Genomic DNA, 20215 nt, shown 5'->3' on the forward strand with positions numbered 1-20215 from the left:
GTGACTGCACTGCAATTCAACATTTCTCTCTGACAAGTCCTGATTCTTTCACTTCCTTACACATATGATATCCAAGAGCATTCTCCAGTAAACAACTCGTATACAAATCTCAAGCTCAGAGTCTGTTTTACAGGAAACTCAACCTATGACAGTTGACACTAGGGATGGTCCTAGGAGGTAGGTTCTAAAATGAAATTTTGGAGTTGAATTATCTACTCACTGGCTGGTGACTAGGACACCATTGCTGGTGGTAGGTAGGGTATCAATAGTCTTGAGATGCCACAGTGGTGCAATTGTTAAAATTTCACTGATCTTGAATTGTGATGGGATATTATTAGCAGAAGAAAATGCATTGCAAGGTGTAATATCACAGGTGTTTGAGAGTTTAGGAGTAAATAGTAATTAAAAGACTACAAAATTACATAGCTGTTGCTGCAAGCTATCCATGCATTGCAGAAGACATGAAAGGCTGAGGGTGATTAATCACCAAATTAAGGTAAATTATTAAGGCTCCCTTAGCAGCATATAAAGAGACTCCCATTTCCTGTAGCTGGAAAGTAAAAAATCTGAGGATCTGACTTAGGACTTAATAATGAAAGTAGATTACCTCCAGAGAAGGTTGAAATTTTAATTCTAAGTTGTCTCTGACAAGATTTGGGCCAGGAGTGGGACACTTGGTCAAATAAGCTTCAAAGTCTTGAATCTCCCGATTATCCCGGCCCTCTGAGCCTGCAGAAGTAGCCTATACCTCCCTGCTAAAAGTGAATGTTTCTCCCTTATTTGAAGAAGATAACATGTGCCCCTTCCCTCAGAATCTATTCCCAACTCCCCTCCTGGTTACCAAAACAATAACAAGGATTAAGTCACAGCATATTCCAGCTGGGGAAGTGTTGGGCTTGCAAGATTTAGGCAATGTGTACCTGTTTGGCCCAGGAGAGTATGTATGGAAACTGGATCCTGGAGGTGCTGAATTAAGGGGGCAGAACATAAAGTTTGAAAGGAGAGAATTCATTGATATAGGACCACTATTCTGTGAGAAGGGTATAATACTCTGTCAAAGGCTCTAAGAGAAGGAGCAAATATACTACTTTTAAGTTTAAAGAAACTGACAGTCCACACCAAGTGAAGTAGAAAGTACCATGGGTGGTGGCAGAAGAAGGGATCAAAAGACCCAGAGAAGTGGGACTCCTATAGTGGATGTACATGAGGCTCAAACCCACCACCTGAATGTGTTCTGTGGGAGGACCTGGATGAAACTCTGTTTACCAAAATAAGGAATGAATTGGTGAGAGGGACAGGAGAATCACTGAAATGCTCAGTGTCTGTCCACTGTAAATCAGGGCTCATGGTGGGAGATGCTATTATAAAAATAATTTCCTTGAAATAATAGGGATGATAAGATACAGAAATACTAGAGGCCAAGTGGTGGCATATTATCATCATCAGCAAAGGTATGTGCAATTTTCATAATGAGTGACAAGGCTGGAAGAGCAACCAGGGAGACCTTACCTGCAGAGAGCTATGGAGATGGTTAACAGAACCTGGACCACTAAGGGCAAGACAGATGGGTAGTTGACAAGGGAATTGCTAAATCTATAAAAAACAAAGGAATCAGGGATGGATGATCATAATGCTGAAAACAACTCCCCCAATAATAAGTCATGATCACTTGCCCAGTTTCTGTACCTGAGCCAGTTTACAGACCCAAAACTCCTTAGGGAGGACTCTACCACACCATAAAGAGTACATGATTCTCTTCGTCTTTTCCCAAGGGGACATTTGACTCATTTACTTGGGTAGCTATTCACTGGGGAAGGGGAATACCCAGATATTTTTAGGGCTGTTGGCCTAAACCCAAAGCCTTGTTTATGACCCACTTAGCATGAGGGTATCTAGGGCCAGGAAATAAATAAAGTTCTGGCTCAGATATAAGCTCAGAATGGGTCCACTGGGTCCACGGACCAACTCAAAGGTCACTTTTGGAGTCTCAGAATATATACTTGGAACAGACATTTCTTGGTATTTGGTAGAACTCCCACAGTTTTTCCCTGGTCTGTGGGATTAGACCCATCATAGCAGGGAAAGCCAAGTAGAAGCCTCTGAAACTGCCTTTCATATTAGAAAATAAAGCAAATGAAAAAATATATACTAGGGTGAGTGGCAAGAATTAGTGCCACCATTAAAGACCTAAAGGACAAGGGATGGTGGTCCCATTGGTACCCTTATTTAATTCAGCATTCTGGCTTTTACAAATACCAGACTGATTCTGGAGGAGGATGACACTGGACTAGTGAAAACTGCTAGAGGAAGAATATATATGGACTCATTGATGGTGGCAAAGTGCTTCCATGTTTGGTCAAGGTCCTGGAAAGAGAAAGATTGGAAAGGTAGACTCAAGAAGTTTTGGGGAAGAGGCATTTATACGGACATATGAGTGTGGTCACAGAGTGCGAAGACCTTTATATCACATGTTGATATTCACCAGAGAGAATCACTAGGGAAGATGTACCAAATGACCAAATAGATGGAATAATGAGCAAGTGGACATCAGCCAGCCTCTGTCATTGGCTGCCTGAGTGCTGGCACAATGTACACATGAACAGAACAGCCACGATGGCAGGGATGGGAACTATGTGTGAGCCCAGCAGCATGAAATCTCATTCACCAAGGCTGATATAGCAACTACTACTGCCGAATGTGAAATCTGCAAGCAAAAGAGACCAATACTAAGCCCTCAATATAGCACCAATTCTTGAGGAGATCAACAAGCCACTTGTCAGCAAGTTGATTACAACGGATCCTTTCGACCCTAGAAGGGCAACAATACATCTTGATTAGAATAAATAATGTTCCAGATTTGGATATGCCTTCTTTTCAGTCCACAGGGCCTGTATCAGTTTTCTAAGCTGCATTACAATTTACCACAGATTTAGTGGCTTAAAATAACACATTTATTATCACATTTATAACACATTTATTATCTCACAGTTTCTGTAGGTCAGAAGTCTGGGCATGGATTAGCTGGGCTTTCTGCTTCAATGTGTCACTAGGTTGCACTACAAATGTTGACCAGGGCCCTGATCTCATCAGTGGCTTGACTGGCGAAGGATTATTTACAATCAGCGCCACTATCTGAAGGCCTACAAGGTATTTAATATTCTGACGCAGGATTTCACACCACACTGCATCAGATTGTGCTTGTGTGCAGTGGACACATAGCCATGGGGTTCACTGGTTCTACCAAATACTGTACCACTTAGAATCTGCTGGTCCATAAAGCAATGAAACAGCTTTTTGAAGATATGTCTAAGGCATCAACTTGGAGATGATACCTTGAGAGGACAGATTTCCATCCTCCATGATGCAGTATATAACCTAATCAATGACAATTTTATGATGCTATGTACCCAAAAATGTAGAATACATAGGCCTGGAAACCAAGGGTAGATGCAGGAGTGGACTTTTTAAAACATCAGTCCCAGTGACCCATGGGACTTTGTCCCCACAAGTCTGCAAGTCTTGAGGTGCTGGTTTACAAAAGGGAACACTTTCACCAGGGTATACAGTAAGAGTCCCATTAAACTTGACTGCCACCTGGTCACCTCATACGCCCTGTGCCAGGAGAACAACAGGCAAGAAAAGAATCACTATTCTGGCAGGGCTAATTGACTCTGATCATTAGGATGAGGTAGGGCTGCTATTACACAATGGGGACAGGAAAAATACCTTTAGCACTCCTTTTGTACTCTCCTCTCCAATGGTGATGGTAATCAAAGATGGGGACCTGCCAGACGAAACAAGAACACCGACTTGAAAAGATATCTCCACCCTCATGTTCATAGCAGCATTTTTTACAAAAGCCAAGACATGGAAATAACCTAAGTGTCATTGACAGATAAATGGATAAAGAAGTTGTGGTATATACATACAAGGGAATATTGTTCAGCCATAAAAATGAGAAAATCCTGCCATTTGTGGCAACATGAAGCTTGAGGGTGTTATGCTAAGTAAAATAAGTCAGGCAGAGAAAGACAAATATGTATGATATCACTTATATGTAGAATCTTAAAAAAAAACCCATAGAAAAACAGATCAGCTTTGTAGTTACCAGAAGTGGGGGATGAGGGATGGAAGAATTGGAGGAAGGTGGTTGAAAAATACAAACTTTACTAGGGGTGTAATGCACATGATGACTATAGTTAACACTGCTGTATGGTATATAGGAAAGTTGTTAAGAGAACAAATCCTAAGAGTTCTCATTACAAGGAGAAAAATTTTTATTTCTTAAAAAAATTTTTTTTTATGTATTGTATCTACATGAGATGCTGGATGTTAACTAAAGTTATTGTGGAAATCGTTTTATAATATAGGTAAGTCAAACTTCTATGCTGTAAAGCTGAAACTCATACAGTCATGTATATTCATTACATCTCAATGAAACTGAAAAAAATTACATCCACATTCATATGCTAATAAATATTTTCACAAATGACCATGATGAGAAGGAATGGATTTATAGAAAGAATGGCAATTCTACTTGGAATTTTTCCTGCCCCCCCCCAAAAAAAAGATGGGGATTTGATCTAGGTCACTCTCTCCGCCATCCCCACTGGTCCGCCAGCACCAGTAGGGATAATAATTGTGGGTGAGGGAAGTCTAGAATGGGTAACAGAGGAGGGAGGTCATGAGTATTTATTGTAGCCATGAGACTCGCTGAGACAGTAGGCTCTAGTTTTTCTCGCTAAGCTTCCTCTTGTTAGTTTCTTCAGGAAAAAAAGGTTACTGAGAATCCTGGAGGAGCTGCTTCCGGATGTGGCGAACTTATCATCTGAAGCAAGTGAATGTGAGTGGTTACAGAAGTTGACTGTAGTGGATACTGGGGGTTGCTGCTCAGATTCCCCCTTCAGGACAAAGACAGTCATTCCCCAGCTGCCAGGAGTGTTGCCACCTGATGACTCTCAGCTGAGTTTAATCTAGGGTTTGTGTTTGGCCAAAGGCAACCACCTTGCCTGGGGTAACAGCTCCCACCAATGACTGGTCAATGTAGGAGGTCCAACGGTCTGGCCCTTTTGACTCAATTTGGGACATCTATGAAGGCCCATCCCAGATTCACAGCACTCGGGAGACCGCTGAGGCCTCTGTTGCAATCTAATCGCACTTCAAATCTCCCTCTGCTTCCTTCACTGCCCTTACAGGTCTTTCACTGGAAAGCAATTCCCAGATAAACCAACTGCATGCAAATCTCTGTCTCAGATCTGCTTTTGGGGTGTGTGACCTCCAAAAACATGGGACTCCTAGAGTGAAGATTCTTGATAGAATGAACTGGATTGTTTACTAAAACAAAATTGCCCACCCATTGGCCTCTCTTCATTGATTTGACTGGCTACTGTTCTGGCAGGACACATCCTGGGCCTAAACTCCTCTATGGGAATATAGTCATAAGTTACTGAAGATATTTTAGAACCATTTTAAAACTCAGAATATTATTAAATGTTTTTCTTTCATTTTGTTTTAGTGAGACAACATAGGTTAATGTTAAGAAATGTTGCATTCTCTCTGCCTATTAAGTGTAAGTAAAGGAAGCTGGTTTGATCGATATGTTTTCTACAAACATGTATATTATGTATATGCTGTAAATTAAATTTACCACCTTCATAAAAGGCAATTGCACCACATCTTGTATATCTAGCTGTCCTCAAAGATAAAAATATATTGCACTACAAGTTGTTAAATGCAACACAAGAGTGCCATCCTGTGTAACCCTCAGCTAGGCAAAGGCAGAGAGAACTAATCTGATTTGACACCACTGGCCCTGCTTCACCATCTTGCTCTTGGCAGAATTCCCACTGAAGTTCATATATGCTTTGCTAGAGCAAGGACCATATGATGGAGTTCACGGCTTTTCTCCAGTGGAAATATAAGTCAGACTTTATTCCTTGGGCTCTGTTTACATTTGAGTATATTTTCATATGAAAATCTAGATGTAGTCAGAGCCTGGAAGAAACCAAGCTGATAAAAAGCATCAGAAGGACATCATTCTCTGCTGGGAACCAATTGGGCTGCATTTGCACGTTTTTGACATGGTTCTCAGTATCATATAGAGTGTACCAAATTCCTTTTACATACAGAAAATTATCACTCAGATTCAGTCAACCTAGAAATGACTTTACTCAGAGAATTGGCTCTGTAACATTCTGGTTTCTTAGCAAAGAACAAAATGAAGTGATTTACTCCTAATATTTCTAAAAATATTTGAATGATCCCTATGGTTGGAACAAAAATATCCTTGGGTAACTATTAAAAGTAAGTGTTCATCATTCTTACATCTTAGAGCAAGCCCAGCTTTTTATTTGAATAGAAAGTTATTTATAGGATATTTCATCCTTTTTTTAAAGATTTTATTTCCAACTACAAAAATTGTGTATGTCCAAGCTGTAGATAATTAGGAAAATACAATGCAGCTACTTAGTGCATTGTATGATCTTTGATTTATGTTGAAGAATGCTTGTGTTATATATTATATATATATATATTTATATATATACATACATGAATATATTTTTGGCTGTGCTGCGCGCTTGCGGGATCTCAGTTCCCCAACCAGGGATTAAACGCAGGGCACGGCAGTGAAAGCCTGGAATCCTAACCACTAGCCCACCAGGGAACACCACAACTTGTGTTATAATATTAACTGAAAAAAAAAGAGGACAGAAACTTGTATGTATTATACATACACTATATACTGTAATTTACCTGACCATTTCCCTACTGTGAAATCTATGTGTGCTTTCTAATTATTTACTAATAAAATACTACTCTGATGAACACTTTTGTGCATAACATTTCCTCATATTTTGGATTATGTTTGAAGATTGTAGTAAACAACTGGGTTAAAGGTGTGGGCACGGGCTTCCCTGGTGGCGCAGTGGTTGAGAATCTGCCTGCCAATGCAGGGGACACGGGTTTGAGCCCTGGTCTGGGAAGATCCCACATGCCGCGGAGCAACTAGGCCCATGAGCCACAATTACTGAGCCTGCACGTCTGGAGCTTGTGCTCCGCAACAAGAGAGGCCGTGACCGTGAGAGGCCCGTGCACCGCGATGAAGAGTGGCCCCCACTTGCCGCAACTAGAGAAAGCCCTCGCACAGAAACGAAGACCCAACACAGCCAAAAATAAATAAATAAATAAATTAAAAAAAAAAAAAAGGTGTGGGCACTTTAGTGTTTTAGCATTTTGACAAGTGTTGTTTCATACATCGTTCCTAGCAATGTATGAGAGTATTCATTTCATTTTATATGGTGGAAGAGAAAGTTTGAAGGATAAAATACATAGGAATCTTGCTTTATTGTTTGTTATTGATCCAAATGTTTTCTGAAATAAATAGCAAACATATTCAAGAGAATACATCCCAAAACTTTACCTTTTTTAATCTTTCTTTTTAAAATTGAGGTATCATTGACATATAACACTGTACAAGTTTAAGGTATACAGTATGTTGATTTGATACATTTATATATTGCAATACGATTAGCACCGTAGTTTTAGCTAGAACCTCTATCATGTCACACACACACTTAACATTTCTTTTTTGTATTATGCTGTGCATTATATCTCCAGGACTTATTTATCTACCTGTTGCAATTTGTATACTTAAACAAGCAGCATCTCCTCAATTCCCCCACTCCCTTAGCCCCTGGTAACCACCATTCCACTCTCAGTTTTTATGTTTGGCTTTTTAGATTCCACATATGATATTATACTCTATTTGTCTTTCTCTGTCTGACAAATCTCACTTAGCATTAAGGCCTCAAAGTCCATCCATCTTATTGCAAATAGCAGGATTTCCTTCTTTCTTACAGCTGAGTAATATTCCTTTGTGTATATATACCACATCTATTCACTGGTTAATGGACGCTTCCATATCTTGGCTATTGTGAATAATGCTGCAATAAATGTGGGAGCACAGATATCACTTCAATATCCTGTTTTCATTTCCTTTTTTACCTTTCTTTTATCAGCAGAAGTATATCTTAATTTTATAATTTATGCCACATATATTTTATACCAGTTTGAGAAGACAATGCTTTGTACTGCAAACTGTGAAATATAATCGCTTAAAAAGAACAAAATGAATTAAAAAAATAGGTTCTCAAAAAACACAATTTGGTTACAAAATTCTTAGTGATGTCTACCAACTACTTCTCCTTCCTCTAATCAATCAAAAAGTACTTTATTTCAATGAAGTTAATGTAAAGGAGTAGGGGAAAGAAGACAATAGGTGACAATAGAAAGGTGTGCTTTTGAGTTGGTTTTTCAATACAATGGGAAGAAATGAAGGGAGGCAGAGGAACGGAAAAATAAACTTTCTTCTGTTGTGAGCAAGAAGATATAATTTGCTGTATCTCTTTGGTTTGCATTACACAAACGTTAATTCCTTTCCCTTTTCATTACCCTTACAAAATACCCTGCTAATTTCTAGATCTGAAGACTTTGTCTTTTATGGAGTCTATACCAAGGGACCAACACAACCTTGCAAATAAGAACACATATTTTTACATCTACAGAAAGGTATTTACAAGGTCTTCCTCAGTTATAAACTCCATTTGAACTACCAACCCCCAAACAATTCAATGGTTTACTCCACCTTGGGTGTGTTTTCCACAGATTGCTGTGTTTAATGTGTATTTGATTCACATTTCATATTGATTTGATAACTCTAACATTTAAATAATAAAATCTTGGAATGCAGTGAATATAGGACTTTCAAATTCTACAGGTATGATCCTGGTGCAGCGTACACTGTCTCATATGGCATAGATACTCTGTAACCATTTTTAATAAGGAATTAAATTGGTAAGGTTCTATGTAAACTGAACAATTGGCCAACATTTTTGGGCAGCCACATACACTCACAAACTTCTAATCACAACCAGCTTTCAGGTTTTGTTCAGCAAATATATATGTATTTATTATTATTATTAATATTATTATCATCATTATCCAAACTAGAACATTTCTGGGAGTGAAGGGAGGATGCCATGGAATAACTACCACAGAAAACGGACACGAGCCATGATTATCCAGAGCAAATGTGGGACACATTTTCACCCTATTTGTAGGGTATAAGGGGAATTTTCACCATGGCTGGCTACATAGTTTGTAGGACCAACTGCAAAATGAAAGCACGAGCCCCTTTGTTAGAAAAGTATTAAGAATTTCAAATGGTGATTGTTGAGCATTAAACCAAGCAGGGAGTCTTTCTGAGTGTGGGGTTCTGTGTGATGCACAAGTCACATGCCCATGAAGCTGGCTCTGATTATCACCACTGTTAAAATACGTGGGTTCGGACTTCCCTGGTGGTGCAGCGGTTAAGAATCCGCCTGCCAATGCAGGGGACATGGGTTTGAGCTCTGGCCCAGGAAGATCCCACATGCCGCGGAGCAGCTAAGCCCGTGTGCCACAACTACTGAGCCTGTGCCCTAGAGCCCACGAGCCACAACTACTGAGTCCATGTGCCTAGAGCCCATGCTCTGCAACAAGAGAAGCCACTGCAATGAGAAGTCTGCGCACCGCAACGAAGAGTAGCGCCCGCTCGCCTCAACCAGAGAAAGCCCACACACAGCAACAAAAACCCAACGCAGCCAAAAATAAATAAATATATTAAAAAAAAAAAATACGTGGGTTCCAGAACTTTTCTCTCCACACCAAGTAAATGTCAACACATATTTTTGTCTCATTTTTAAGTTTTTTAAAATTTTAAACAAATTTATTATCATTTTGCTAATTTAAAGTCCATGGTGTATAAATTAAAATCGAGTGTTCTTGAGTTCTTTGTCGGCAATCTTATCATTTTTGACACGAGCCTTAGAGTGGAGGGCTAAAAAAGAATGAAATTCCATGAATTTCACACTTAAGGAACTGAAGAAGTTTTCATTTTTTTGCTCAGAACTAGCTAGTGTTAACATTGTTGATGTGATGTTTTCTTCTAATCATTTAGGAGAGTCCCCTATTTATAGGCGAAGGGTGTCAGTTTAGGAAATATAAGCATTTGATCTAAATACTTACTAGGAAAAAATACAGTAAAGAATGTTACACAAACATCTGTAAAGTGCATAGAAAGCACAATTAATGCAGAGAGAAAGAGATAGGGAAAAGGAATGAAACAAACCTAGTGTTTATCAAGAGGTAGCCATACCCCTGGCATTTTGATGAAGTAGCTGAGTGACAAGTGGCCATCAGGTGCTCCTGCTTAACTGTGAAGAGCTTGGCTGGCCACAGAAATTAGGAGAAATCACCTAGGAGCTGAAACCCTGTTTATAAGAGCGGCTCCAAATGTGACCCATGAACTAAAGAAGGATTCCTGAAAGGAACCTATAAAACTAGCTTTAAAACAAACAAACAAACATGAAGGCCAAAGAGCATCACTGAGGGAAAACAAAATTACAGCATCCACTATGGATTCTTACTAATGAACGTGGGTCATACCTCTTAGATGAATACTGATTTTCACACTAGATGATGTTTTACAGTGCTACGTGATGAAAAAAGGGACTTTATTCAGAGGTATATACATTACTACTGTCCGCAGTAGGATAGCCATGATACTGGAAAGGCTCATTACCATTCAAAACTTCAATTTTTCACCTGTTGGTCAAAGTCTAGAATCCTCCAGTAAAACTAGTTTCCTTAGAATCGTGTTCTAAAGAAGCTGAGTTTCAGGCACTGCCAAATTAATATACTCCTTGAGGAAAGGGAATGTCTTTTTCTTGTTTACCCTTTCTATGAGTCTGATTAAAATCTAATTTTTTGTTCCAGAGTAGAGTTATAGTTGATTTCCTTTCTCTTTCTCAGTATCTCTCTCTCTTTCTCTAGATGGGTAGACACAGAGGCACAGGGTATAGAGAGGACTTAAGTATCTTCCAAAAAGAAAAAAAGGGATCGTGAGCGAAGGAGGGTGACCATTTTTCTATCATTACAGGCAGATTTTGGAGAAGGGGAAGAGGGCTGTCATCCCACAGGCCCTCAGAAAGATGGATCGTATTTTGTCAGTCCAGAGGAAGGAGAACACACCCTTCAGAGGGTCAAAACAAATTAACAGCAGTCACACAGGTTGGGTGTGAGTCCTGTTTCCACGGCGCCTCCTTCTATGGAGTGGCCACGTGGGCAAAGGTCTGCAGCCTAATTCCAACAGCCCACTGGAGTATATCTAAGTTTAGCCAGGGTTCAAGAGCAGGGCAAAAAATAAACATTCAAACTTTTAAAATTATACTGCTAATAACCAGACACACGCTTATAGTTCAAATATAATTTTGGTACCTATGTTTAAACTGCTATGTTTAATTAAGTTGCACCAACCACCTTTGTATCTATGGCCTACAGACTTCAACAACTTTATGGAATGGTCAAAAAGAAACTGTGGAAACAAAGTGATATCTGCTTAGATGGCCCTAGGTTTCCAGGGCCATCTGGGGATTGAATCTGAGACCTGACTGGTGCAAATTCTATATGCTGCATCATTCAGACTCGATCAGAAGAGCTCCCTGGAGCAGGTGGGATTGCACAGACAAAAGCAAGGAGAGAAATCCATGTATGACTGTGACCAGATGCAGACAAAGCCTGTGTCGATTTCTAAGCTGTTGAGGTTGGAAACTGTGCCATACATTTTGTTTAACTTCTATAAAATACTTTGCACAGTTTTAAATTGCTTTAATCTCAATAATAAAGATCTGTTTGTAAAACATACTCTTGCAAAAGTTTTTTTCTTTCTGGTATGCTTTTTTAAGGTAAGATTCAACCAATAATTCGTAGGAATTTCCAAGCAGGTTCAGATAAAACATCCAGTGCCTTGCAAAGTCATAGGCTACCAGTTCTCTCATTTGGGAATATAATCAGAAATAATCACTTTGCTCAAAAATAGTCTAACGCTTAAAATTTTTTTTTGACTCCCAAAGCATTCAAGTGTTCTCCTTAAAAGTATCTGGAAAGCTTGAATAAATGGGGGTAGAGCATTTTGAGGAACATCCTGGGAGAATGGGTGGAGAATTGGATTTGGGATCCAATCTAACTGTGTGATTTGGGCAAATCACTTGCCCCTGGGAGCCTCAGATTTTTTTCAACTATAACATGCAGGTAATAATATCCGTTCTGCCTACTTCACAAGGTATTGTAAAGACTAAATTAAATTATACAGGTGAGAAAACTTTAAAAAGTGATGTACATGTGTAAGTACTTTTATATGTTTGTCAATAAGGAGGAAATAGTTCACAATCAAAGGATAAAGTTAAACCTTGTACTGTAATTATTATGACTGCCTATTCCAACCCTTTTGAATAGTGAGATATATTAACTTCAATTATGATACTCTTTACAAAAATGAAATAAAAACTAAAGGGATGTTAGGTATTTTTTTAAAGACGGATTTTCCCCGATAAACCTCAAGGACCTTGTGTTAATTCATTTCTTTTTCATCAGTGCCTGGCATATTATGGCTAGCAGATAGTGCCTGACATATTATGGCTACTCAGTAAATCTTTAATGAACAAATGCCAGGAGTTTGAGCATCACTTAGAAACACACTCAGTTTATAGAGTTAAAACTAAAGCCCCAATAGAATTTTAAATTGAAATTATTTTTACATATTGAAATATTGATACCAGTGAGTAGAGTGACCTGCTTAAAGAACAAGGAAGTTTTTTTTTTTGACAGAAGTTCCCATATAAGAAGTTTCATTTATCATAAATATTCAAGGAAACTTTATTCATCCAGCTAGAAACTTATATTTGTCAGCAAAAAGGCATTGCTCTGTGGATATCTACTAGAGTCCATTCAACACAGTAGGTATTTTTTGCCTATTTTGTCAGAAGCATTTGGACTTGTAGAAAAATACATTATCCTATCTCTAAAAAGTAAACACACATTCCGAGCGTGTTGGGGCGAGCCATTAAGTGCCCATTTAAAACAAATCTTCCCATTTGATTTTCAGAGCAAAAATGGAAACTGTCTGTTTTGATTTCAATCTGTCTTAGAGCAGTTTCCATGAGTTAACACAGCTGAATTGTAAACCTAGGACCAAATAAACAAACGAATACCCAAGTGGCTTTGAACAACTGAACCACTGCATGGTTTCCAGTGGGTGCATCCTTCTCCCCAAGCCTGCGTTATAATTAAGAGGTTACAATGGAAAGAAACCTGGGACAATGGCATGGGGAGAGAATGCTAAAATAATGAGAGGAAAAACCCGGGACAATCTGTTTAATAACCTCAGAGCCATTGTTCACATCAGAGTGACAAACAGTATAACACGGCAGAGCTCTTGTGTCCTCTGGCTGTCCAGCACAGCCTCCACACTTCTTTACTGTGCCAGAACGACTTAGCTTCTTTTTACAGCCCTCACACACATTAAGTCGACAAGGGACGGAGAAAGCCTGCCATTGCAGCATGGGAGAAACAGGAGAGTGATGAGGAATTGGGTCAGACTGATAAAGGCATAAAGATAAATCTTGACTAGACATATAAGGAGTAAGACAGATAAGTGACACAAACCCCAGATATTTTAGTTTTTAGTTCTGTGTGTAAGCAATAATCAATGTCCTTTTTTGTTTTGTTTTTCCTCTGAGTTTCACACTGTGATATTAAAAAAAAAAATCTCTTAATTGGACTCAAAGGTTCATTACAATAGCCAGGGCATTTGAATTAATAGAAACAAAATAAAATAAAGAGTGTTAGAAAAGGTAATTTGACAGATTGTAGGGTACACTTTTTGTTGGGTGTGAAAGTTATACTGAGGAATGTTGAAGAGTCCAAAGGGCAAAATGCTTGGCACTTTCTTATGGAGACATACGTAGTTTCAACTAGGCCATTCATTCATTGTAAGGCTCAAAAAGACCAGGGCTCACTGATCTACATGCCTTTAGGGTACAGGGATAGTGCATAAATGCATACATTTGGCCAGGCATGAAATAAAAGGGAATGGCAGGGATTTTGCTTTTATCCATGATAAACTAGTCCTCCTACAGAACAAATATAAAAGGTAAATTTAAAACACACACACACACACAAACAAAACCAGAAAAAAAACCAGAAAACAACCGTTTGAAGGCATTAGAGCGACCGAAGAATCCAGAAAATAGGGCAACATCTTTAGATGAGCCAGACCTCACCTGCTCTTATTCTATTCCTTAGGGTTAGTGTTAAAGTTATAGTTATGTTTACGGTTAGAGAGTCTGCTAATTCCAAGCATGGTGCATAGAGGCTGAACTGAAAGCATTAGTTTTAAACTTGCAGAGGTTTCAGTGGGCTGGGAAGACAAAAGTTAGAGTTTAAGGTTACCAGGATAGCCAGGACTTAAGGGGCCAAGATCCTGGAGAAAAGGGAACTGCAAAGAAGTAAACTCAACAAACTGTCGGGGGAATTTCCCCGACACATGTGTAACCCTGAATTGTACTTGAATGAAGCCAAATCAAATACAAACAAACAAAAAAACCCAGGGAACTAAGTAAAGAACGATTGTTAAGAGCCAAAGAGCCAAGCAAAGATCTGGTAGCCTCAGGATTCTGGAGAGACATAATCTGGAGTTCTGGGCCAGCTATGAAGGAGGGGCTATGAAACTCCAAGAGCTTCACTTGAGACCTCCTGAAGGTCTATGCCCTAGGAGTAAGAGCAAACAGAAATATACAGCCTTGAGTGGGTCAAAGTTATCGTCACATATATCTGCCAGATGAAAATTAAATTTTTCATAGAAGATAATCTCATCCAGATCCTTTACAGCTTTTCCTATATAATGTTTGGCAGTCAATCAAAATCAGCAGGTATCCTAGAAAATAGAGCCAAATGAGCAAAAATAAAAAATAAAAACATACAATAGAACCAGAACAATAGAATATCAAGAAATTGTAATTATGAGATTGGCATTAAAGTAACTACGATTAAAATATTCAAGAAAATAAATGAAAAGATGAATAATTTACCAGAAAACAGGATTTTTTAAAAAGAAGAATCAACAGAAAATTCTAGAATGAAAAAATATAATAACTGGGCTTCCCTGGTGGCGCAGTGGTTGAGAATCTGCCTGCCAATGCAGGGGACACGGGTTCGAGCCCTGGTCTGGGAGGATCCCACATGCCGCGGAGCGACTAGGCCCATGAGCCACAATTGCTGAGCCTGCACGTCTGGAGCCTGTGCTCCGCAACAAGAGAGGCCGTGATAGTGAGAGGCCTGTGCACCGCGATGAAGAGTGGCCCCCACTTGCCGCAGCTAGAGAAAACCCTCGCACAGAAACGAAGACCCAACACAGCCATAAATAAAATAAATAAATAAAAATTCAAAAAAATAAAAATACAAATTAAAAAATAAACAGGAGCTGTTGTTAAAAAAATATATAATAACTGAAATTAGAAACTCAATTGGTCGGTTTAACAGTGAATCAGAGGGAGGAAAAGCAAAAATCAAAGAGTAGAAAATACCCAGGTTGAAGCATGAAATGCAACAAGGATAAAATAATAGAAAAAAATGAGACATTTGAGATAGTGAAGAAAGCCCTAATGTGTATGTAGTTGGAGTCTCAAAATGAGATAAGATAAAATATGGAGAAAGATATTTGAAAATATATTGGCTCAAATTTTCCAGTAATGCTAGATCTATTTAGCTGTAGATTCAAGCAGTTCTACAAATCGCAAACTTTTTTAAAAGTGATACCTAGGTATATGATAGTAAAAATGCTGAGAACTAGAGACAAAAATATAGTTTTAAAAGTGGGCCCCTCTCCACAAAGACTTATAACCTTCAAAAGAGCAGCAGCTGACCATAAGGAAAGGTGATATAGTCAAAGTACTGAAAGAAAATAACTACCAGCCTCAAATTCTGTATCAGGAGAAGATATTCTTCAAAAATTAAGGCAAAATAAAGATATATTCAGGCTAACAAGAATGGAAAGAATTCATCATCAGAAAGTCCATACTTAAAAGACATGCTAAAGGAAACTTTCTGGGAAAAGGGAAAAGGATAATAGATAGATGAATGGAAATGCAAGAAGAAATGAAGAGTGCCAGAAAAGATAAACAAGTAACTCTATGTTTATTGACTTTTGAAAGCAATAATGATGTCTTTAAAATAGTCTTTAAAATTTAGGTAGAATTAGAATATATAACCACAATAGAATAAAAGGTCAGGGGATGAATAGTGCTAATTCAGAATAATAAAAATACTCAAATAATCCAAAACAGAGTAAGAAAGGAAGAAAAGAAGGATGAGATAAACAGAAAACAAATAGGTTGGTGATTTAAATCCAAATATATCAGTAATTACTTTAAAAAGAAATGGAATATATACTTTTTTTTAAACTATTTTTTAAATTAAATTAATTAATTTTTTTTGACTGCATGGCTTGCGGGATCCTAGTTCCCCAACCAGGTATCGAACCCAGGCCCCCAGCAGTGGAAGTGTGGAGTCCTAATCACTGGACTGCTAGGGAATTCCCAGGACTATATACTTTCAATTAGGCTACATAAGCTTAAAAAAACTATAATTTCCAGACTGGATTAAGCAAACAAATAAAAATTAACTATAGCTTACTACAAAAGGCATATCTGAAACATAACATAAAAGTTAAGTGAAAGTGTGAAAAGGGATTTACCATATTAATACTAACCAAAACAAAGTTGGTGTAGTTCTATTAATATCAAAGTGGACACAGTTAAATTTGTGTTATTAATTTCTAGATTTATTGCACTCTGGTACGAAGATACAGTGTATATGATTTCAATCCTTTGAAATTTTTTGATACTTGCTTTATGATCCAGTACATGTTTAATAAGTGTATGTGTATGTTTGATAATCTTGTTGTTCAATTCTTCTTTTTCTTTATAGAGAAATCTGTTAAAATCTCCAGCTGTAATTATGGATCTTCCATTTCTCTTTTTGGTTCTAGCACATTTTGCTTTATATATTTTAAAGCTATATTCTTAGTTGCATATAAATTTAGGGATATTCTAGTTGAATTGATCATTTTACAGTTAGAAAATGTTCCTCTTTTCTAGTAAACATGCATGCCTTCCACAGAGAAAAGTATAAATTCATTACTGAGAGAAATAAAAAACTATATAAATAGAGATATATATCATGCTTATGGGTTGGAAAATTAGTAATGAAAAGATATCAATCCTCTCCAATGTGTGTGTATATTTTAAAAAATGCAATCTCAATAAAAATCCTAGCAGGTGTGTGTGTGTGTGTGTGTGTGTTTGAAAATGAAAAGGCTGATGCTAAAATTTGTATAGAAATGCAAAGGGCCATGGTCAACAAATAAAATTTGAAAAAGAATATAAAAATTGTTGGACTTACCTACACATATGGTCACTTGATTTGTGACCAAGGTACTACTGTAATGCAGTAGAGAAAGACAGTCTTTTTAATTAACAATCATAGATCTATTGGATATACATATCTAAAAAAATGACAATTCCCTTATTTCCTACCAAACACAGAAAATCAATTCCAGACAGATTGCTTGTGGATGTAATTGTGAAAGGTTAAAAAATAAAGCTTGTAGAGGATAACACAGAACACAGGTCAGCAAAATATGGTCTAGAGGACAAATTCATCCTGCCACATATTTTTGTAAATAAACTTTTATTGGAATACAGTCACACCCATTCATTTATGTATTGCCTCTGACTGTTTTTGTGCTACAATAACAGAGCTGAATGGTTATGACACAAAGTGTAGGGCTTACAAAGCAATAATATTTACTATTTGGTTCTTTACAGAAAAAGTGCCAGTTCTTGACATAGAAGAATATTGTCATATCCTTGTAAGAGGTAATGATTTCTTAACTGAACGCAAAAAGTACAAATCATAAATAAAAAGATTATTAACTTATACTTCATTATTATTAAGAATTTCTATTAATTATAAGACATTATTAACACAGAGTGGGAGAAGGTTTTTGTACTATGTTTCTAACTGTGGTACATTGTATTATTTATTTACTGTTATTTTATCCCTGCTCTCCTCTGCCTCCTCAGTCCTCCCCTCCTTCCCTCTGCCTGCTTAATCCTCCTCTACTTAATCCTCCCCTCCATAATCTCTAGGGAGAGTGTACTTCCCTGACCCAGTGAGTTTGGCCTTGATTTTGTGACTTGTTTTAGCTAAGGGTATGTAAATGGACCTGACATTTATCCTGACTGAATAGATGCTTTTAGAGGCATTGCTAGGTTCTGCTTGCCCCATCTCTTGCTCTGACTTTCAACCATAAGAACAGGATATGTCAGATAGTGGATCCATCTATAGCTTATGTTCTATAATGAGAAGACATGTGAGGCCAAGCCCAGCCAAGAAAAGCTGAGTTCTACTTAGTCTAGTAGAGTCCAGAAGAGTTGCAACAGATCTGCAACCAACATGTGAAGTAAGCATAAAATATATATTTGTTATTCTAAGCCAATGAGATCTGAGATTGTTTATTGACATAACCTCATGAAAGCTAACACATAGACAAAGGACACATATCTAGAAAAAAAATTCTGTGAATCAATGAGAAAAAGAAAAACAACCCAATTAGAAATGTGTATGGAGGACATCCAAAGCAGCCAATAAGCATGTAACAAGTTGCTCAAAATGCAACTTAAATGCAAATTAAAACTAAAAAAATACATCACTACACGGCCACCAGAATGGCTAAAATGAAAGAAAAAAGCCTTAACAATATTAAGTGTTGACAAGGATGTGGGACAACTCTAACATATGATAGTGATTGTAGACTAAATTGGAATAATCCTTTCAAAAACAACTTGGTAGTATCTACATGAATATATGTATAATTCTATTACACAGCAATTCTATTCCTGGAAATATACCCAATAGAAATAAATATAAATGTGTTACCAAAGACATTAATAAGAATTATTAAAAGCATTATTTGTAATATCTCCAAATTGGAAACAATGAAAATATTCATCAAGAGCAGACTGGATATATAAATTGTCATATATTTCTTCAAAAATACTATAAAGCATTGAAAAAGAAGAAACCACTGTCAAGCATATCAACATAGATGGATCTCACAGGTGTAATTTTGAGCAAGAGAAGCCAGATGCAAAAGAATATATACTGCATTTTATGTTCTATAAATTGCAACAATAGGCAAATTGATTTTGGGGAAAGAAAGATTACTGGTTACCTTTAGGTGCAGTAAGCACTGAGAGGGAGCATAAAAATGTTCAGGGTGCTTGTAATATTCTACATCTTTTTTTTTTTTTTTTAAACATCTTTATTGAAGTATAATTGTTTTACAATGGTGTGTTAGTTTCTGCTTTATAACAAAGTTAATCAGTTATACATATACATATGTTCCCATGTCTCTTCCCTCTTGCATCTCCCTCCCTCCCACCCTCCCCATCCCACCCCTCTAGGTGGTCACAAAGCACTGAGCTGATCTCCCTGTGCTATGCGGCTGCTTCCCACTAGCTATCTATTTTACATTTGGTAGTGTATATATGTCCATGACACTCTCTCACCCTGTCACATCTCATCCCTCCCCCTCCCCATATCCTCAAGTCCATTCTCTAGTAGGTCTGTGTCTTTATTCCTGTCTTGCCACTACGTTCTTCATGGCCTTTTTTTTTTTTCCTTAGGTTCCATATATATGTGTTAGCATACTGTATTTGTTTTTCTCTTTCTGACTTACTTCACTCTGTATGACAGACTCTAACTCCATATATTCTACATCTTGATCTAGATGATGATTACATGGACAGGTTTACTTTGTAAAAATTCTTTGAGCTGTAGACTTAAGATTTGTGCACTCTAATACATGTTATACTTTGAAAAAATATCTACAAAAAAGGAATAGTGGGGTCTATTAATTGGGAGTGTCTGGGAGGTGAGTGTGCACACTAGTACTCACACTTACACATAGCTTGAAGGAATTCAAATGAAACAAAACAAACAAACATATTTTGAGGGATAAAGTCAGTTTACATGTCTTCTGCTTAAGGAATTTTATTTCATTCTGTACCAACTAAAAATTGAAGATGATTTTTTTTTCACATAAAAATTATACTAGGCATAAAACTAAGATAATATATAAATAAATTATAATGCCTTCTATTTTACTTTTAAATCTTACAGTCTAAGAAAAATATTCAATAGTAATAGGTCTCTGGTGATACTAACAATTGAGTGTGAACAACTGTTCTAGAACTGTATTTCTATTAAATGTGGA

At 37.5% G+C, this 20215-nt stretch overlaps 1 long non-coding RNA gene across 3 annotated transcripts in view; it reads right to left on the reverse strand.

The window, feature by feature from the left end:
* The window catches only part of LOC309651089, an 808972-nt gene that overhangs the window by 27299 nt on the left and 761458 nt on the right, over positions 1-20215 (reverse strand). For 2 of the 3 annotated variants that reach the window (XR_014257917.1, XR_014257918.1), the window contains one exon: positions 15964-17828. The exons of the other annotated variant lie outside the window; for it this stretch is intronic. This is a non-coding gene — a long non-coding RNA (uncharacterized lncRNA). Of the gene's footprint in view, positions 1-15963; positions 17829-20215 lie in introns of those variants that run through there. 3 annotated transcript variants of the gene reach the window in all.

The sequence above is a fragment of the Balaenoptera physalus genome (genome assembly GCF_965194825.1).
Source record: "Balaenoptera physalus genome assembly, chromosome: 2".
Lineage (NCBI taxonomy): Eukaryota > Metazoa > Chordata > Mammalia > Artiodactyla > Balaenopteridae > Balaenoptera > Balaenoptera physalus.